This window comes from Myodes glareolus, chromosome 11 (genome assembly GCF_982192425.1).
Source record: "Myodes glareolus chromosome 11, mMyoGla1.1, whole genome shotgun sequence".
NCBI lineage: Eukaryota > Metazoa > Chordata > Mammalia > Rodentia > Cricetidae > Myodes > Myodes glareolus.
This window is the reverse complement of record NC_142036.1, coordinates 86,710,356-86,723,914: the sequence shown is the minus strand read 5'-3', so window position 1 is coordinate 86,723,914 and position 13,559 is coordinate 86,710,356. Positions and strand designations below refer to the sequence as shown.

The 13,559-nt window shown below is 45.1% G+C and overlaps 1 protein-coding gene across 7 annotated transcripts in view; it reads right to left on the bottom strand.

Moving 5' to 3' along the window:
• Positions 1-13,342, bottom strand: part of Hdac9 (histone deacetylase 9) — a 524,755-nt gene extending 511,413 nt beyond the window's left edge. For 4 of the 7 annotated variants that reach the window (XM_048415426.3, XM_085697749.2, XM_048415425.3 and 1 more), the window contains exon 1: positions 13,208-13,342. The gene's annotated coding sequence lies outside the window, so the exon portion shown is untranslated. The remainder of the gene's footprint in view (positions 1-13,207) is intronic. The other 3 variants (XM_085697746.2, XM_085697747.2, XM_048415424.3) reach the window with 2 other exon arrangements.
• Positions 13,343-13,559: the final 217 nt, after the last annotated feature.

Below are 13,559 nucleotides of genomic sequence, written 5' to 3'. Positions count from 1 at the left end.
GAAGGCAGGAGTTAGGAGAGGGGTAACCATGGCCAGAGTATATTATATAAAACTTTTTTTTTAGTAAAAAGGGGTGATTTTCTTGTTTGCCACTGCTTACTTGCTTATGGTTTTTGGTTTGCTGTGGTGGTTTGAGATGAGGTTCTGTCAGTGTAGACCAGGCTGGCTCTGAACTCATGATCCTCCCACCCCAGTCTCCTCAGAAGTCAGGACTGCATCCACCCATACTGTTCAGTTACTAGCAACAGTTTTGAATGGCAAGGCCGTGATAAAATCATCAAGCAGGATATTGCCCAGCTCTCCACAAGACCAGGACCTGTGCCTTTCCCTACCAAACACACTGGAGCGAAAAGGACAGCGCTTAGAGAGGAATCTTAAAAAACGAGACCTGAAAAGATCAAACTTTTTTCTAATGATTAACTTCATTCCAAGAACTCAAGAAAATGTATCTAAGAATAAAAATATTCACCGCCAACAAGGGGGAAATCACGATATCTGGCGTCCAGGAAAAGTTTCTGAACAAGGCTAGCACTTTAGCTCAGTGCATACCGCTCACCTCACAGGCATAAGCCCTGGGTTCAAGTCTTCCACTGCAGGAGGAGGAGATGCTAGACAGACAGACAGACAGAGAAAACACCTCATAGCAAAGGAACGTCAGGCGAACACAATCGACCAAGGACTGAAAAAGACATGAGAATGTGTAATCATGGTCATCAAAGCGGGTACCATAGCTCCATGAACTGTTCATATGGATAAAAGAACTGGGAAGATTTTTAAAGTATCCAAACCAAACTTTAATAGTTGAAGAAAAGCAACGTGCATGTGGTCAACGGCAGCAAACTTGAAGGCCCAGGTCTCGAGACTATCCAAAATGAAGTGAGCAAGAGGGAAGAAAGCTAAACACAGTCCAAGCCTGATGCAACTCAGTCCATGGCGGGGATTCAGAGAATAAACTCCCAAATTGAAAGAAGGAAGGACATCGTTGTCTTTTTTTTTTCAAAATTTGACAGAAATGACAAACCCACACATTTAAGAAGTTCAATCAATATAAAGGAAATTGTAAAGCAGCCATGACACAAGTAAGTCACTCAAAGCCAACCCTGAAGAGAAAAACTACGAATCACCTAAATACACTTATTTAATACACATGTATTACATTTAGTATATATACATACATGTATACAGTATATCAATGCACATAGAGACACACATAGGAACAAAGATAAGAATAACAGCCAACTTCTAAGAAAAAACAACGCAAATGAGAAAAGAGTGGAGCGGCATCCTTAAAAGTGGTTTTAAAAGGCTATTAGAAATTATGAATCAAAGAAAAATTTTTTTTAAAAAAAGAGCATACTAAAGATGTTTCCAGACATAAAACCCCGAGAGACTTCCTCACCAGCAGATGTGAGCTACAGACCGTGTTTAAGAAGATTTTGAGGCACGGGAAGACGGCAGAATGGGGGTCAGGATAGGCACATGGTAAAGAGCAGTCAGTACCCAGGGCAAACCGGGGAGGTGTTCTGACCGTGGACATGTCAGTAGCGTAATATTTACTCTTTAAAGTAAGATGGTAGGCTTTTATTTACAATTGAAACAACAAGAAGTCAGATTTTGTTTGTAAGTATGTATAAGGTACACATGTGTAGCAGGAACATGCACGTGTGTACATACCTGTAGAGATCAGAGGTTGATGCTGGGTTTCTTTCTCAATAGCTCTTCCCCTGGACATAGAGCAGCGTCTTTCGTTTGAACCCAGGACACCCCTATTCAGCTCCAGCCCAGCAGCTGGCCCTGCTTCCTCAGCGCTGAGGTTATAGACGGCTGCTTTGCCTTCCTGGCATTTTCAGGATGCCTGTCATCTGAACTGTGCCTTCCTCCTTGTGGAGCAAGTGCCTTGCCCTCTGAGACACCTCTCTGGTCCCGGGATAGGAAACCAATTTTATGTTTTCCAGTCACTACTTCGACAATGACAAATCCATGGCAGAATATTGTAGATCTGTCAAGCTATAAAAATTAAGACTATAGCCATTATTCCATATTTGACTTTAATGCTTTGAAAGTTCAGCAGAAGCTGGATTTATTTCATTTATTTCCACAGGCATAAAGTAGTAACTTCCAAGGACTATTGTGGTTAACCAGCAAGTCAGCAGAGAAGTCCAGGAAGTGGCTTTTGCTGAACTCTGTAAATAGCAAACACTACTGTTTTGTGTAATACTAAAGTCAAATATTTATATTCATGTAGATAAATGTTAAAATTAGGTCAAACAGGTACATGAGAGATTTTAGGATATATTTACAGCAAACCGCTTATTTCCCCATCACTGCAAATGAACAAATCTGTAGCATCGGGACTTAATAAGGGAACTGTTTATGGGGAGGTTTGGGGAGGAGGTAACAAAGTAGGGGCAGATTTCCATCTTCAGTATCTGGAGAAGGCAATCATAAGTTGTCAGAACTCAACTGTGGATCCGTGAGTCTGAAATTCTATAGACCGCTACTGAGGGTTTCTCTGGTTACAGGAAATCTTTTCCAAAGTACATTTGCAAGTCCACTCAGTGAGCTACGGTGCCGAAATGGAAAAGGAAAAGAGAGTGGAATTGCATCTTTGGGGAATGAGGGGAAGGTGGGTTTCAAGATGAACATCCAGCACACACAAAACTGACTTGAGAGAGGCGGTGATTCATCCCGAGAGCACAGCACAGAGCCTTTTATGTGTCTCACCATGAATAGAAATGCTGAGGTACCACAGAGCCGGAGGGTGACTAAGCGGGGCTGAACAAAAAGTAAGTCTCCACGCAGACATCTCTACATTCACATTTTGCCCTGTAAGACAAGTATTAAAACGCCAGCCGGAAGTCAAAAAACAGTAGAAATGTCTAATACGGTGCTATGTGTCAGCGGACAGTTGGCCCCGACAACAGACTCCGTGCCTGTGGGAACCAGATGAGACTATGTGTCTGCACGAGCAGCAGCAAGGCCAACACGTGTGTAAAGGACGACCATCTCATCTCCATCTCACAGGTCCACAAGCGGTGTGAAAGACACTGGGAACGCCAAAGAAGAAGCTGCTGCCCTCCATGAGACACCCTGTGGTCCTGGTTTCAGACACTTTGGAACACCCGCGACATTTACAGCGATGGTATTATTATTTCTGTAGCCACTGAATTCTGGTATGCTTCAATTCCTTAGTGCTCCTCATCCCTCTCCCAACAGAAAAGGAGGTCAAAGGGCAAGATAGACAAAGAAATCAATAGCAGAGAACTATCCGAAGACAGCATTTTTTTAATAGCCACTTTTAAATATGTTCAGTATAGCAGCAAACGGAGTTCATAATTCCAGATATGGGCTAGCATAGCAAACAATGTTGGTGGTAAGGATAATTGTGGAGCTGGCAGTTTTCATGAAAGTAATACAGGCAATCCAAGTGTAAGTGGCTCATTAGGAAGGGAAAAGATGAAAAAGTAGAAATTAGCAAAGGTAAGAAAGCTCTTCTCACTAGAGAGATGAGGGAGGGAGGGAGGAGAGAGGGAGGGAAGGAGGGAGACAGCCATGTAAAACCTGCTTTGGAAAGGGGGTGAGTAAGGCCAGGCCTCCAGACGAAATAGGTCATCATGAAAAAGGAAATCAGATGGGGACTGATGGAAGAGACGGCATACGGTATTGCTGGTCATTTGGGAAAGCAATGAAGGCGACATGCCGAAACACGCTGCAGTTTTTGGAGTACTAAACCCACTTCTTCTATCCACTAACAACAAAATCAGGTAACAACATCTTCCCCCTGCCAAAAATAAGTCAGAGTATTGAATAAATGAACAAGTGTTGTTGGCAGGCATTATCACTGGGTTTGCACTGTCCAGCAGCCCCCATGAGACTAATAATTAAAAAAATCAAATGAAGTCAACTCAAGCCTGGGTCCACTAGTATTGCTTGGGCACACATGGCAAGGAGCTGTGGTGTTGGGAAACATGCGTGCAGATCTTCATAGGCTGGAGTCCCACGGGGAGAACTGACGTCAATGACTCTTGCAGGGGCAGAGCAGGAGCGAGAAACCTACGGAGCTCGGACAGTGCCAGTTAGAGCAGCTACTAAGGACTTCTCATGTGTGAGTCAGTATATTCACCGTTACGATAAAATACACCCTGCCCTGTGGACCCAGAGTGCACTAAGAAATCACAACATCTAGTCAGCTGGGAGGTCAAACATTTTTTAGGCATCAGCTGTAAGAAATATACTCATGCTGTGAGAGGAGATTAAAAACTCCAACCTCAAAGAGTTTCAATCCAGTTGGCGCCCCAAAAGGAAGACTGTGATGTGTTAATTTTGGTACAACAAGCACAAATCCAAGAGTCAGGTATGGAATTCTTTCTTCATTTTGGGTTTTTATTGAGATATAACCTAGAGAGATAACTACAAATCTGTCCTCGCTAACTTGTGAATAAGCCCTTAAGAGGAAACAGAGCGGGCACACAGAGCGGGCATCCCACCTTATCTGTTAGTGTTTTCAGTCGCACTAGAAAAAGGTAAATCAAGCCCTGCTGGCTGGAGTGGCTCACACCTGCAGTGTAAGCCCAGAGGAGGACAGCTACAAGTTCAAGGCCACCTTGGGCTACTCGGTGAGTGGCGGGTCAGTCAGGGTGAGGTGCTGTAACAAACAAAACACAACAGGAGCTCCCGACCAGAGGAAAGGATGATTAACTCAGCACTACAGAGCATGCGCGAAGGTCGGCATCCTACACCAGCGGTCAGTCCGCTCATCTCTGTCGTTTGTACCCCAGCTGCTCTTCGTTCTGGCCATCTCCAAACCATCTCCGAAGACACTTTGCTCACTGACACAGAATCCAATATCTCCACAGTGACAATCACATTTTTCAAAAGAACAAAAAAAAATGCAGCATTTTCAGTGGATTCTGTATGAAAGCTAACATTTGAGGGTTAGATACTGGTGGAATTTGAGTCTCGGACACATAACGGAATCTGATTACCCTGAACCAGCAAACAGGGCCTGGAAGTTAACGTTGCTTAGTTGTGGGAAAACCACTGCCCCAGGAATGTTTTCTACACTTACACAGATTAAACAGAAACAGAATTTGAAGCTCCGTGCCAGACCCCAACCCCGACACTGGCAAGCATTCTCCAAGTTATGTGTTTCATGCCACACAACACAGCACTGTTCCTGTCACCAGTTCTGTGGCTTGTGTTTAATATTTGTCCACTGGGTTGGGGTTTAAATAATTCATAACGTCTACAAACAAAAGCATTTACATTTTATGTCACCACATACTTAACTGAAATGCTTAATAAAAACAGTAAGTTCACACTCTACAAATTAGTAGTCTGGGCAAAATCAGCTCATTATTCCTGTGGCATTTTGTTTGGATAGCAAATGAGACCTTCTCTGCTTTATCCATCAAGGTGTGGTCAGAGAGAGGTCATAGTTGTGGAGCGAGCCATGAAAATTACAGGGGCTACAAGTACATGTGTAAAGGAAGAGAATGGTGTGTTCCGGACACACGCACGCACGCATGCACGCACACACACACAAAATAAAGAATTTCTTCATGAGTCGTTTCAACCATGGGTTTTAAAAATTAACACTACAATTCAATGTCTAATCCTTCAGGAAGCTCAGATGTTATTAGGAATCAATCAAGAGAAGACTGAGATGAGAAGACCCTGCAGGGATCAGAGGGTTCGTCACAAAAAGAGATGAGTCACACATTGCCCATAGGCAAAGCAAAACAGAGGGACTAAGAGGTACAGTGTCCCAACAGAGTCACAAAACAAGGACTTGGTATCTCTGGTCAGAATGTGCACTGAGAATGGAAACAGGAAACAGGCCATTCAGTCTCCGATTGCGGTGGGGCGGGGGGGGGGGGGGGGGGGGATGGACAGACACAACTCAGCTCCTGACTGTATGCTCCTTACATAACATAATCCCGGGGAAATGACTGGTAGAACTAGCCTCGGAAATGCCCAGCTCCGGAAACAAAACAGTTGGGTGTTATTACGTGTTGACTAATTCCCTCAGCCTGGCTGTCTCCCACTACCTAAAGTCTAAGCCACTAACAGCAACAGTCTAACATTCAAAGCTGCTAAGGCTAAGATGGGTCTAGTCAGTTAAACAGTGTCATAAAAGTGGAGGCTTTTAGAGTCTTAGCTCTAAAGAAAACGCTAAAACTTACATAAAGAAACAAGTTCATTTCAAGGTTTTCTGAGTACTCTCCAGGTCAGCCGAGGGACTCACAGTTTCTCTTTGCCAAATGGAGTGTTCAAGAAGGGCAGACACCGGGACCCAGGGGAGGCAATCCAAGTGTTCCACCTACTTGTCCTCCACAGAACAGCTTGCTGGTATTCACCTGACCTAACACAGTCCAACCTGAGAATTTTCTTGGAATAATCCATCTTAAATGTTTGCAGTTTGACTAAAATATCCAGAGAACCCTTAAAGAATTCTCAAGTATATCGGGGGGATAGAGCATCACTCTGTAAAATTAACAGAAATTAGATGAGGTTTCCAGAGTCCCACACCAAGCTTGTGTTTCACAGGGAAGCAGGAAGGGGATCTGGGCCAATGATCTGATCAATGGAACACGAGCCATTTAAAGGAGATTTAAGTACATAAGATAGAAGAAAGGGGCAGATATCTATGAATAGAATTCGGAGACACCACCGAGTAGAAAGGAGGGCCGAGTAATAGAAGAAGAAAGAAAGAATGTCTCAATAGACTTTTCAAGTAGATCAAAACAGCGGCATCTGAAAAGCTATAGAAAGAACCCTATGGCCAAAGAGGGGGTGGGAATTCATAATGTCTCCTGATTTAACTTAATAGTAGAAATCTACATACAGGACAGAAAATGGACTCGGAGCTTTTGATTTTAACCGAAATGGAAGGTTCAAATGAAAATGGACAGCCTCCACCGATTCTCACTTTTAGATCTAAGAGAGACCTATCATCCGCGCTTCCTGCTGGGGAAATGAAAGCATGATGCAGCACCCGCTCTCCCTCGTATCTTTAGCCAGCCAGCGTCTTCCAGTGTACAGTTCTGTCAAGGTGAATGACGGACCCCAAGAGCAGCGGCAGCAGAGACACTTCAATGTGCGCATGAACGGCTTCCCCTGGAGACTTTGCTTACTGCTGTGAGCACAGAATGCGAGCACAGGCGCTGGGCTCTGAAATCAGACCTGCATTCAATTTCTGGGGCCGCCTGTAGTCAGGTGACCCCGAGCAAGGTAGTTAACCTTTCCAAGTCTCCCTTTACATGAGGACGGGAATGGGAGCAGCAGAAGAGAAGTGTAGTCAGGGCAGCCAGAGTGGAAGTCTGGACTTGATAAAATGGTCCCAGAAAAGCGTTTAGAGAAGAGGATGTGCTCTGTAGGCCAAAGCTCCTACAAAGCACCCCATCATCTCAGCGTCTCAGACAGTACTGTGCTTCTGAGTGGCCTTGGGTCTGTTTCCTCTAGTCAGAATTTGGAAGGCCACACTGTGGGGCTCCTAATCACAGTGCTGGTTCCTTAACAGCCTTCTGCTTTTAAAGACGAAATGAATCAGTTCCCAGGCTAACACATGCTAACAAGAAGACTTCCATTCTGTCTTCAGCACCATCATTGCACGGTAGGGCTTCCCAACCATCACTACCTCAACCCCAGAAAATCACTCTTTCCAGAGACGAGCAAAACTCCAGTCAGATGGCCGAAGGTGGCCAAAAATTTAAACATTCTATTAAACAATTGTTTGTTCTTTGATTTTTTTCATTCTCTTTCCCTCAACAGTAAAAATATGTTATTCTTTTGGGCCATAATAATTGAACCTCGTTCATATATATAAACGCAGAGACTCCTCTCTTGGGCAGCAAAGCACAGCCCCCCTTACAAAAGCTGGGGTGTGGGCAGTGACAGCAAAACATCTCATGGGATCAGTCCGGAAACGGTATTTTGAGCTTTGCCCCTGAGGGAGTGGTTTCTGAGCCTAGAGATTTATGAGCCAGGCAATGGGGTGGACACATCCTAAGGTGACCTCCAATGAGTCATTTGGTAGCCTCCTTTAAAGACAAGTAGAATCATTAGACTGTAGCAAAGGTGATGATGCCACTCTGCGGGCTGTATGATACATTAGTCATATATGTATTATAGATAGTTATATATATTAGGTATGCATTTGTGCACGTGTGCATGGATATGTTATATATGTATGTGTGAGCGTGTACATACATATCATATGTGCATGTGTGTATATTATATGTATGTATGTATGTGTGTGTATGTGTATATCATGTGTATATGTGCCTGTGTGTATATGTGTATATATGTATGTGTGCATGTGTGTGTATATGTCATGTGTATGTGTTCCTGTGTGTGTGTGTATGTTATATGTATGTGTGCATGTGTGTATGTGTACATTATATTCGCATGTGTATATAACATATATGTATATGTGCATGTGTGTATGTATGTGTGCTTGTGTATATTATATATAAATGTGTGTATGTGTGTGTTATATATGTATGTGTGTATATGTATATATATATGCATGTATTTGTGTGTGTGTGCGTGTGTGTGTGCATGGATGGCCTGGAGAGACAACTCTGTAGTTAAAATCAGAGGCTGTTTTTTCAGAAGCTCCAGGTTCAGTTCCCAGAACTCCTACGACAGCTCACAACTCTGTAACTCCAGTTCCGGGGGATCCAAAATTCTCACACAGACATACATGCAGGCAATACATCAATGCATATAAAGAAAAATAAATAAATAATTTTTAAAGATATATAGATAGATACAGATATGGAAAAGGCACCGTATCACACCATGCCACAGTATAGTCTCTTTCACTCAAGTAAAGAAGCGGAGACCTGAGGACGTGAGCTACCATGGTGCACAGGTGCCCGGAAGGGGCTCCTCAGCACAGAACTACCGGTAGCTCCCAAGAGCTGAGACAACCTGACAATGACAGCCAGATAGGAAGTGGGGAGCTCGGTCCTACAGCTACAGGAAGACAATGCTGCTGGCAGTACAGGAAAGCTGGAGGCTGGTCACTCTCCATGGAGCATCTGATGAGACTGTAGAGTGTCTGTTGAGCTGTGTGGAATGTGGGTTGCTTCAAACTGATAAATTCATTGCACGAGTTAAGCAGAAACAGCAAATGAAAACCAACAATATTCTCTGATTTTAGTTAGTACTGACATTTGTTTTCATGCCTGGCTACTAAATACCTTGAGTGACACCCAATCCATGCAATCTTACCTTTCTTGAACATTCCACTTATCGCCATTCTCCAGGAGCTGGACCACACTTACCTCTTTCCTGTAACAGCTTCTGCTCAATGGGAAGACAGTACCATCAGTTTTAGAACATCCTGCTGCACTCTGCCTTCTGCACCATACAACGAGTAAGCACTCCCTCTCTCTGAGGCTGCAAACCAGATTCTTCACAGACAACAGAAAATCACCAGATTTCCCCCATCCTTTGCCCTGAGAATCACTCAGATGAGTTTGCACAAAGCATGCAATTAAGAGAAGGGATAGTAAAACTACATTAACTGGATAGAGTGTCTGTTCCTGTCTTCTTCGTTAAAAAAAAAAAACAAACCTAGAACTGTTTTCAACAAATATGTGTGAGCTTACATAAGACTTCATTTTCTAAGGAACTGCAATGTTTTCTTCTGCATCCTGGCTAATACACTTCATTCCTGGTTACACAATGGCACGCATCTATCTATCACCTTGGCTGCTACAAGTCACGTGGGCAATTATCTTGAAAATTCTGTTGAGATTTGATGGAGGGAACACAGTAGAATGAAGAAAAAGATGAGCAAGTTGCTGTGTGTTTTCTTCTAGTAAGGTCTATTTATTAAAATGCAAAGTCGACACAGAACAAAAACAATGAGATTTTCCCATTAAATCTCTTGTTTACAATCATCAGACTGCAAATTATGCCAAAGCATCAGACCCACGGGGGTCGGGGGGGGGGGGGGGGAGCGCACATCCTTGATACACATCACGTGATCTCTGACCACCATCTGGCTCTGGAGTGGGTGTTCCCTTCCTGACTTCTGGAATATTCTCCTAAGAAATGAGATCAAGAGTCCTCTTGCTGCTGACTCTTGGGTTGATGAGAGAGCTGATAAACCCCATGGGGTTTTGATCAGGGAAGGAAGAGGCTGTGGTTGATAAAGCAAGACCAGCAGAGTCCGGACAGATATGGGCTGAGGAGCATCTGCATGAACACATACCACCTAGAGAAGCTGAGGCTGCTCAGCCCTCTTCAGATGGCTCTGAGAGTTTTCCAAGAGCAAAAACCTATTCATGCCGACTAGAGCAAGGGCCCCCAAATCTATGCTACCTCTGGCGATGATGCTTGAGAATCTGGGAATGTGTAAGCCTATGATTTGCTGTAACAGTTTGCTCTCGTGATTAATAAAATGATAAATACATATCAATGCCCTTGGGGTCACAAAACCACTAGTGTGCCACTGTGGGTCTATCCATCTTCCTGCTGTCCTCTGTCTAAACCCTATCTCTTTTGGAGGGGGTGGGAATTACCCAGTAATCTAAGTTATAATAACAGTCTAGAAACAGTTATCTGTATCTGTGAATGTGGATAACAAAACTAAGTGTGCTATCCTCACTGGAAGGAAAGGGCTTTAAGCAGCAAAAGCCCCCACCAACTTAAACACAAATATATAAAAAAAAAACACATTTGGATGTAATCACAAGAAAAATGTCCATGGCTTCCCTATTTCACTAATGAGAAGGTGCAGATGCCGCATACAGAAGGATTTTATCATGTCCATATGTTTCTCGAATGACTCTCCTTGTTAGCTATTTCTCCCTATCTCTATTTAAGAATAACACACACATTCCCCTCTGAGAGGGTGTACAGCACAACATGTTGTAATGCTTAAACAATTCAAGAAAATCGCCCTAATAAAAAATGAAGCCCATAGTTGAAAATATTAAGATGATAAATTATGAGTATCATTTAAGTAGTTCTCTTTTTATGTTCTAGCTAGCCTCAGGATTTAAAATTCCTTAAACCCTCCGGGAGAAGCTAATGTATAGCGTGTGTGTGTGTGTGTGTGTGTGTGTGTGTGTGTGTGTGTGGTGTGGTCTGTGTGTGCGCAACAATTAAGGACAGTGAAAGTAACTTCATAAAGTCTATAATAAAATAGTCTAGTCACAAACAATGATAATCATCTAAAATCGCCTTTTAGCTTTCAAGGCATCATCATTATCTTACAGACAGAGGTGGCTCAGTGCAACAGTCACGGGCCAACGTCAGCCTGGCTTTCCAACAAAGGCAGCTCAACAGGCTGGACTTCAGAGAGAGAGGAACAGGGAGACTGAGGTACAAAGAGCATCTGCTTGCTATCTATAAACTGGTACCTCTTCTCAAACTCTTCCTCCTGCACACCTTCTGTCCACCTAAACTGTCCACTGTGTAGTGGAGATCACCAGCTTGGGAGCAAACCAAGGACCACATCTCTCTCCCTCTAGCTGCCAGTCCGTGAAAGGTCTGGGCTCGGGATACCAGTGCCCTGGGCACCGCTTTGCTAACTGAAACACTCCTGAAGACCTGACCTGTTCCCCACATGTGACGTGTTGACAGTCAACGCTTCTCATCGTGAGGTTTGCTCGAATCACACAACAGAAATGAGGGGAAATGGCAAACTTACCTGAGATACGTTACTGTTTGGAAGTATTTTAAGCAGAAGGTACATCCATGACTTGGTGTCTGTGCAATAATTAAATTGGCCCAAACTGGAAGAGTGATTTTAAAGGATAAGAATGACGACTTATCCTTGGGAAAAAAATGCAAATATGTAACACAACAAACTTCCAGTGGCAATAATTTCCACATTTAACATCCAAAGTCCCAAAGAGTAGTTCCAAGGCGTCTTTTCCCAAACGTGATTCCTCTCCTGCCCTCCTTTATTAACGGCAGCTTCTGTGCTGCTACTAATTACAGGATTTAAAAGATTTCTGGGACACCAGAAAATAACATCTAGACCTTTTCAAAAGTCAAAAGACTTCAGGTTAGTTTTTCTGTAACAGGGGTTCATGAGAACTCACTCCTCTTTTCCTGAACTTCATTCTTACAAAATTTGGATTATGCTCGGAGGACTCGGAGCTCCTAATCGCTACCCTATAAGCTGTCTTGGCCCACCAAAAATGTTCAGTTGCATAAGCGGTATACCATGGGGGAAACTGCTTAATTCCTCACTTTTTTCCTGGCATGCATTGAACTTTTTAAGTCCTTTGTATCTGGCTTCTGTACTGTGCCTAGTCGTGAGATACGTGTGTGCATCAAGACTGTTTTTCTCACAGATTTCAAAAGCCTACAGTCAATCTGAAAGTTCCTCTTAGGGGAAAGACACACCTTCCCGCCAGGGAAAACAAATGTGACAGATTCTCCTGAAATGAGAGCATAAGAAGAAAGTCACTCACAGAGACTTCTTCAAGACCATGAACAGCAGAGCCCGGTACCGGTGCCTTGGATCTGCAGGGCAGCTCGTTCCCACTCTGTCTCACACAGACACACAGGCCTCTGACACCAGCGCCTCTCACTGCCCACAAGTGGGTGATGTCCTCAGAGCCAAGCTACCAGCTAAGCAAGCAGGGATGGGGGAACGCCCCCCTGTCTTCGCCGCTGCATCCCATCCCCACTGCGACACCCCCCAATTTAACTTAAGGAGCAAACATTCATCACTCTCCTCCACTGAGCACAGCACTGTTTCATCTCCCATCCTCCAACCTGAACTTTTTCTCCAAACCCGGTAGGTATTCGGCTGTACTGGCTTGGAACTGAAGTGCCCCTCCAAACACCAAAGGTACCCCACTAAGTATTTCTCCCCTCAAGCAACACGTTGGCTGTGCAAACTTTTCGTTCACGGCTTGGATCCGACAGAAATCGGGTGTGGGTTGGGGTGCGGGGGGGCGAGGCAAAATCTGCCATACGACCCTCACCTCTGCTTGCCTAGCCGAATGCCAGGGTCTTCACCAAAAACACCACCCAGCACCCAACTTCTGACAATGGTACCCACCAAGCTCCGGGCTGTAAGATGCAAACCAAGTGGCGTGGAAGTCCCGACAGAGATGCTGCCAGCCCGGGGAGTCCGACAGGGAATGCCGCGGCGCACCCGGAGTACGCGTGGCCCCCAATTCCCAGGGCTTTCCCCGGCAGCACCAGACCCGACTGTGGTGTCACTCACCTCAGCCCGCTCCCGCCGAGGCTGTGCGCCCTCCTCCGCCCCGCGTCTGCGACCCCTAACTTCGCCGCCTTCTCCTAACAGCCATCTTCCGCAGCGCAGGAGGGAATGGCGAGGCAGGAGGCCGAGCGGGAAGGGAAAGTTGCCGGCGGGGCGCGGCGGGGCGCAGGCGGCGGGGGCGCGCGAGGCTGGGGCGCTGCGCGCCGTGCGGGGAGGCGGGCGGGCGGGCGGCGGCGAGCTGCGCCGAGCGGGCGGGCGGCGCGCGGAGGATGGGCTAAAAATAGCGCGTGCTGGGGAGGGGCACGAGGGGGACGGGGGTGGGAGGGAGACCGCGGGGCCGGGCCCGAGCCCCGGC